The sequence below is a fragment of the Eurosta solidaginis genome, chromosome 2 (genome assembly GCF_040869045.1).
Source record: "Eurosta solidaginis isolate ZX-2024a chromosome 2, ASM4086904v1, whole genome shotgun sequence".
NCBI lineage: Eukaryota > Metazoa > Arthropoda > Insecta > Diptera > Tephritidae > Eurosta > Eurosta solidaginis.
The window spans coordinates 167,251,505-167,260,276 of record NC_090320.1 but is presented as its reverse complement, the minus strand read 5'-3'; positions in this window follow the sequence as shown (position 1 = coordinate 167,260,276).

The window sequence follows — 8,772 nt, the reverse complement described above, 5'->3', positions numbered from 1 at the left end:
CTAGTGCCTCAATTTTTGAGATAAAATTGGTGAGCGAGTGTATTTGGGTGTCCGATTAGACATTTGTCGGAACCGACCGGATCGAACCACTATAGCATATATCCTCCATACAACCGATTTTTCAGAAAAAGAGGATTTTTGTAATATCTTACCCAATTTAACAGATTGAAGCTTCAAACTTCACCATATACTTTCGTATATTGCACATATTGTTGCCTCAAATTTCACCGAATATTTACGTATATAGCATATATTGTTGTCTGAAAAAATCATAGAGATCGGTTGTATATATAGTATATATCTCATACAACCGATTGTTCAGATAAGAAACTTTTCGCAATTTCTACCCCATTTTAACAGCTATAAGCTTCAAATTTCACCGATTTCTTACGTATATAGCATATATTGTTGTCTGAAAAAATCATAGAGATCGGTTGTATATATAGTATATATCTCATACAACCGATTGTTCAGATAAGAAACTTTTCGCAATTTCTACCCCATTTTAACAGCTATAAGCTTCAAATTTCACTGATTGCTTACTTATATAGCATATATTGTTGTCTGGAAAAATCATAGAGATCGGTTGTATATATAGTATATATCTCATACAACCGATTGTTCAGATAAGAAACTTTTCGCAATTTCTACCCCATTTTAACAGTTATAAGCTTCAAATTTCACCGATTGCTTACGTATATAGTATGTATTGTTGTGTCAAAAAATCATAGAGATCGGTGATATATATAATATATATGATGGTATATATAGTATATATATATAATATATATAAATTTTTTTTTACGATTTCGGCCCTATTTTAACAGCTAGAAGCTTCAAATTTCACCAAATGCTTACGTGTATAGCATATATTGATGTCTGAAAAAATCACTGAGATCGGTGGTATACATAGTATATATCTCATACAACCGATTGTTCAGATAAGAAACTTTGCGCAATTTCTGCCCCGTTTTAACAGCTAGAAGCTTCAAATTTCACAAAATGCTTACGTATATAGCATATATTGTTGTATGAAAAAATCATAGAGATCGGTGGTATATATATTATATACTTCATATAAACTGTCATTTTGACCCCTTTTTTACGGATAGAAGCTTCAAAATTCATCAAATTTCATCAAATAGTTACGTTTACGTCATATATTTTTGAAATACGTGATTCGTAGTCATAGTTTTTACATGCAGACCACAAAAAACGTGAAGCTTTGCATTCTCACACAGATTACCTACCTATTTTTATACCTTTCATGAAAATGAAATGGTATATTAATTTCGTCACGAAACCGAAAATTGTAAGTCCTTAAAGGAAAATAGATAGACCCACCATTAAGTATACCGAAATAATCAGGTTGAAGAGCTGAGTTGATTTAGCCATGCCCGTCTGTCCGTCTGTCCGTCTGTCTGTTTGTATGCAAACTAGTGCCTCAATTTTTGAGATATTTTGATAAAATTGGTGAGCGAGTGTATTTGGGTGTCCGATTAGACATTTGTCGGAACCGACCGGATCGGACTACTATAGCATATATCCTCCATACAACCGATTTTTCAGAAAAAGAGGATTTTTGTAATATCTTACCCAATTTAACAGATTGAAGCTTCAAACTTCACCATATACTTTCGTATATTGCACATATTGTTGCCTGAAAAAATTTATGAGATCGGTCGTATATATAGTATATATCCCCCACAACCGATTGTTCAGATAAGGAACTTTTCCTAATTACTGCCCTATTTTAAGAGCTAGAGGCTTCAAATTTCAACGAATGCTTACGTATATAGCATATATTGTTGTCTGAAAAAATCATAAAGATCGGTGGTATATATAGTATATATATGGTGGTATATATAGTATATATATGGTGGTATATATAGTATATATATATATATTTTCGCAAATTTTAGCCCCATTTTAACAGCTAGAAGCTTCAAATTTCACCGAATATCCTACCCCATTTTAACAGCTATAAGCTTCAAATTTCACTGATTGCTTACGTATATAGCATATATTGTTGTCTGAAAAAATCATAGAGATCGGTTGTATATATAGTATATATCTCATACAACCGATTGTTCAGATAAGAAACTTTTCGCAATTTCTACCCCATTTTAACAGTTATAAGCTTCAAATTTCACCGATTGCTTACGTATATAGTATGTATTGTTGTGTCAAAAAATCATAGAGATCGGTAATATATATAATATATATATGATGGTATATATAGTATATATATATAATATATATAATTGATATTAGAGAAAAATTGTAAGTTTACAGACGGCGATGGTTACTAGGACATGTTTCTGAACTTCACTTCTTCATCAGCTAGCTTTTCGGGAGCTGAGCGTTGAACTCGAGTCTCCAACATTCATATCAGTGCAAGCCTTTTTAGCTGCTACGCCATATGAATGTTCCGTTGTTCGCTGTACAATTGGTCTCTAAGAGTTGCCTTTTTTGTTTATATTCCTTTTGATCACCATGTAGGCACATACACTCTGTATGTAGTTTATTCCTAATGGTGTGGATATGATTTTTAGGCGTGCTTTTGAAAGCTTAGTAACATTTGTTCGGATATTTACAGTATTTGTTTTTAATACTTCCGCTGTTACTATTATATCAATATGATCATATGTATTTAATTAGCGAGCTTTGCTCATATTGCTTTATACAATGGTTTTTGTAATTGATATTAGAGAAAAATTGTAAGTTTACAAACGGCGATGGTTACTAGGACATGTTTCTGAACTTCACTTCTTCATCAGCTAGCTTTTCGGGAGCTGAGCGTTGAACTCGAGTCTCCAACATTCATATCAGTGCAAGCCTTTTTAGCTGCTACGCCATATGAATGTTCCGTTGTTCGCTGTACAATTGGTCTCTAAGAGTTGCCTTTTTTGTTTATATTCCTTTTGATCACCATGTAGGCACATACACTCTGTATGTAGTTTATTCCTAATGGTGTGGATATGATTTTTAGGCGTGCTTTTGAAAGCTTAGTAACATTTGTTCGGATATTTACAGTATTTGTTTTTAATACTTCCGCTGTTACTATTATATCAATATGATCATATGTATTCAATTAGCGAGTTTTGCTCATATTGCTTTATACAATGATTTTTGTAATCGATATTAGAGAAAAATTGTAAGTTTACAAACGGCGATGGTTATTGGACATGTTTCTGAACTTCACTTCTTCATCAGCTAGCTTTTCGGGAGCTGAGCGTTGAACTCGAGTCTCCAACATTCATATCAGTGCAAGCCTTTTTAGCTGCTACGCCATATGAATGTTCCGTTGTTCGCTGTACAATTGGTCTCTAAGAGTTGCCTTTTTTGTTTATATTCCTTTTGATCACCATGTAGGCACATACACTCTGTATGTAGTTTATTCCTAATGGTGTGGATATGATTTTTAGGCGTGCTTTTGAAAGCTTAGTAACATTTGTTCGGATATTTACAGTATTTGTTTTTAATACTTCCGCTGTTACTATTATATCAATATGATCATATGTATTTAATTAGCGAGCTTTGCTCATATTGCTTTATACAATGGTTTTTGTAATTGATATTAGAGAAAAATTGTAAGTTTACAAACGGCGATGGTTACTAGGACATGTTTCTGAACTTCACTTCTTCATCAGCTAGCTTTTTGGGAGCTAAGCGTTGAACTCGAGTCTCCAACATTCATATCAGTGCAAGCCTTTTTAACTGCTACGCCATATGAATGTTCCGTTGTTCGCTGTACAATTGGTCTCTAAGAGTTGCCTTTTTTGTTTATATTCCTTTTGATCACCATGTAGGCACATACACTCTGTATGTAGTCTATTCCTAGTGGTGTGGATATGCTTTTTAGGCGTGCTTTTGAAAGCTTAGTAACATTTGTTCGGATATTTACAGTATTTGTTTTTAATACTTCCGCTGTTACTATTATATCAATATGATCATATGTATTTAATTAGCGAGCTTTGCTCATAATGCTTTATACAATGGTTTTTGTAATTGATATTAGAGAAAAATTGTAAGTTTACAAACGGCGATGGTTACTAGGACATGTTTCTGAACTTCACTTCTTCATCAGCTAGCTTTTCGGGAGCTGAGCGTTGAACTCGAGTCTCCAACATTCATATCAGTGCAAGCCTTTTTAGCTGCTACGCCATATGAATGTTCCGTTGTTCGCTGTACAATTGGTCTCTAAGAGTTGCCTTTTTTGTTTATATTCCTTTTGATCACCATTTAGGCACATACACTCTGTATGTAGTTTATTCCTAATGGTGTGGATATGATTTTTAGGCGTGCTTTTGAAAGCTTAGTAACATTTGTTCGGATATTTACAGTATTTGTTTTTAATACTTCCGCTGTTACTATTATATCAATATGATCATATGTATTTAATTAGCGAGCTTTGCTCATATTGCTTTATACAATGGTTTTTGTAATTGATATTAGAGAAAAATTGTAAGTTTACAAACGGCGATCGTTACTAGGACATGTTTCTGAACTTCACTTCTTCATCAGCTAGCTTTTCGGGAGCTGAGCGTTGAACTCGAGTCTCCAACATTCATATCAGTGCAAGCCTTTTTAGCTGCTACGCCATATGAATGTTCCGTTGTTCGCTGTACAATTGGTCTCTAAGAGTTGCCTTTTTTTGTTTATATTCCTTTTGATCACCATGTAGGCACATACACTCTGTATGTAGTTTATTCCTAATGGTGTGGATATGATTTTTAGGCGTGCTTTTGAAAGCTTAGTAACATTTGTTCGGATATTTACAGTATTTGTTTTTAATACTTCCGCTGTTACTATTATATCAACATGATCATATGTATTTAATTAGCGAGCTTTGCTCATATTGCTTTATGCAATGGTTTTTGTAATTGATATTAGAGAAAATTTGTAAGTTTACAAACGGCGATGGTTACTAGGACATGTTTCTGAACTTCACTTCTTCATCAGCTAGCTTTTCGGGAGCTGAGCGTTGAACTCGAGTCTCCAACATTCATATCAGTGCAAGCCTTTTTAGCTGCTACGCCATATGAATGTTCCGTTGTTCGCTGTACAATTTGTCTCTAAGAGTTGCCTTTTTTGTTTATATTCCTTTTTGATCACCATGTAGGCACATACACTCTGTATGTAGTTTATTCCTAATGGTGTGGATATGATTTTTAGGCGTGCTTTTGAAAGCTTAGTAACATTTGTTCGGATATTTACAGTATTTGTTTTTAATACTTCCGCTGTTACTATTATATCAATATGATCATATGTATTTAATTAGCGAGCTTTGCTCATATTGCTTTATACAATGGTTTTTGTAATTGATATTAGAGAAAAATTGTAAGTTTACAAACGGCGATGGTTACTAGGACATGTTTCTGAACTTCACTTCTTCATCAGCTAGCTTTTCGGGAGCTGAGCGTTGAACTCGAGTCTCCAACATTCATATCAGTGCAAGCCTTTTTAGCTGCTACGCCATATGAATGTTCCGTTGTTCGCTGTACAATTGGTCTCTAAGAGTTGCCTTTTTTGTTTATATTCCTTTTGAGCACCATGTAGGCACATACACTCTGTATGTAGTTTATTCCTAATGGTGTGGATATGATTTTTAGGCGTGCTTTTGAAAGCTTAGTAACATTTGTTCGGATATTTACAGTATTTGTTTTTAATACTTCCGCTGTTACTATTATATCAATATGATCATATGTATTTAATTAGCGAGCTTTGCTCATATTGCTTTATACAATGGTTTTTGTAATTGATATTAGAGAAAAATTGTAAGTTTACAAACGGCGATGGTTACTAGGACATGTTTCTGAACTTCACTTCTTCATCAGCTAATATATATATTTTTTTTACGATTTCGGCCCCATTTTAACAGGTAGAAGCTTCAAATTTCACCAAATTTTTACGTGTATAGCATATATTGATGTCTGAAAAAATCATTGAGATCGGTGGTATACATAGTATATATCTCCTACAACCGATTGCTCAGATAAGAAACTTTGCGCAATTTCTGCCCCGTTTTAACAGCTAGAAGCTTCAAATTTCACAAAATGCTTACGTATATAGCATATATTATTGTCTGAAAAAATCAAAGAGATCGGTGGTATATATATTATATACTTCATATAAACTGTCATTTTTGCCCTTTTTTACGGCTAGAAGCTTCAAAATTCATCAAATTTCATCAAATAGTTACGTTTACGTCATATATTTTTGAAATACGTGATTCGTAGTCATAGTTTTTACATGCAGACCACAAAAAACGTGAAGAGTTGCATCCTCACACAAAGAACCTACCTATTTGTATACCTTTCATGAAAATGAAATGGTATATTAATTTCGTCACGAAACCGAAAATTGTAAGTCCTTAAAGGAAAATAGATAGACCCACCATTAAGTATACCGAAATAATCAGGTTGAGGAGCTGAGTTGATTTAGCCATGTCCGTCTGTCCGTCTGTCTGTTTGTATGCAAACTAGTCCCTCAATTTTTGAGATATCTTGATAAAATTTGGTGAGCGGGTGTATTTGGGTGTCCGACCGGATCGGACCACTATAGCATATATCCTCCATACAACCGATTTTTCAGAAAAAGAGGATTTTTGTAATATCTTACCCAATTTAACAGATTGAAGCTTCAAACTTCACCATATACTTTCGTATATTGCACATATTGTTGCCTGAAAAAATTTGTGAGATCGGTCGTATATATAATATATATCCCCCACAACCGATTGTTCAGATAAGGAACTTTTCGTAATTACTGCCCTATTTTAAGAGCTAGAGGCTTCAAATTTCAACGAATGCTTACGTATATAGCATATATTGTTGTCTGAAAAAATCATAAAGATCGGTGGTATATATAGTATATATATGGTGGTATATATAGTATATATATATAGTATATATATATATATATTTTCGCAAATTTTAGCCCCATTTTAACAGCTAGAAGCTTCAAATTTCACCGAATATTTACGTATATAGCATATATTGTTGTCTGAAAAAATCATAGAGATCGGTTGTATATATAGTATATATCTCATACAACCGATTGTTCAGATAAGAAACTTTTCGCAATTTCTACCCCATTTTAACAGCTATAAGCTTAAAATTTCACCGATTGCTTACGTAAATAGCATATATTATTGTCTGAAAAAATCATAGAGCTCGGTTGTATATATAGTATATATCTCATACAACCGATTGTTCAGATAAGAAACTTTTCGCAATTTCTACCCCTGTTCGGCCTGTGTGCGTCTAATCCTGGAGAGAGGTGGGCGCACGGGGTCGATCTCAGTGGGAATGCGAGTGGAAATGAAAATAAGAGAAGACGAGATTTCTCGTTATAATATGTGTTTTATTGAATAGAAGTACAATATTTTGGTGACAATATTACCTGACTGTATTGTAGAAACACGGCAGAGATCGCTGGCGGCAGATGCGTATGGTACGGCTGTTGAAATCAAAGAGGCCGGTTGTATAGCAAGCTACAACCGTTGACCCGCAAAATCCTCCGTTTGGGAGGGGAAAGGCACCCACACATCAACCCCGACATGCATATGCATGAGTGCTGACAAAAAGCACACATACACGTGCATGTACATGCATGCACATGCATGAGCCAATGACCTCCGCTGAAACGAGAAAAATTATTATAAGACTTACACACTAAACTTAATATAAATGAATAGTTCGTCTGCGACGCAAAATGGCCGGGAATCCCTTTCGACTTGCTTAGCATGCCACCTGAGCTAAGATGAAAGAATTAGCGGTTATGAACAGTGAAGTGAATATTTCTTGCCATTGAATTATACATAATTCTTAAATATAGAAATTCAGAATGTAATATGTGTATTGTCGATGGCCAGTAAGGCTGGACGAAGAGGCCGAGGTCTCCGTTCCAGAGTGGCACCATTGTTTGTTATTCTTTGGTTTTTTTGTCGGTCCGGATGGAGAGGCCGAGGTCTCCATTCCAGATTTGCGGTTTTTTTGTTGGTTGGACGAAGAGGCAGAGGTCTCCGTTCCAGACTCGAGGGTTTTTAAGTTTTTCTGGGCTGGACGAAGAGGCCGAGGTCTCCGTTCCAGCGTATAACGTGTCGTGTCGCTCTCAGGTCGACTGTGGCATTTTATGGATGTGCCAGGGCGAGTGGCCGTGAGGTTGGTTGGGTGCTGCGCGTTTTCGCTACAGTGCATATATTTTGTGAATGACGTATTAGATTATCAGTAGGTGCTGTCGGAATGGACGTGATTTCGAGCAGCTTATTCATTTTAACAAAACCGGTAAGATTGCGGTGTGTGGGAGTTTGGAGCGGACGTGATTCCAAGCCACCCGCGCAAAATTACTTGTTTTGGTGATAAGCGTGGGAGGTTGGAACGGACGGGGTTCCAAGCCATCCACCCAAATCATTGCGTATTTAAGTTAATAGACAGATCGTTCGTTATTATAATCATTGTAAGGGTCTACAAGTAGGATATGTAGCGGCGCGCACACACAGCCACGCTCACCTGATAAAATGCTTGTTCTTGTTCGTTTTTTTGCAGATGCTATTTGGCACTGTTGTACTTCTTAGATAAAAAAAAGTGTAGTAGCTGCTAACGAAAACTGCGGAAAAATTTTATTGTAAAATTACAAGAAAGTATCCTTATTTACTTTCAAACGAGCACTTTATTAGACCTCTCTTTAAAATCCATATGTTTTGGACAATTTTAATTAACAAATTTTTATACTTTATGACCGGGGACGATTGCTAAAACACGATCA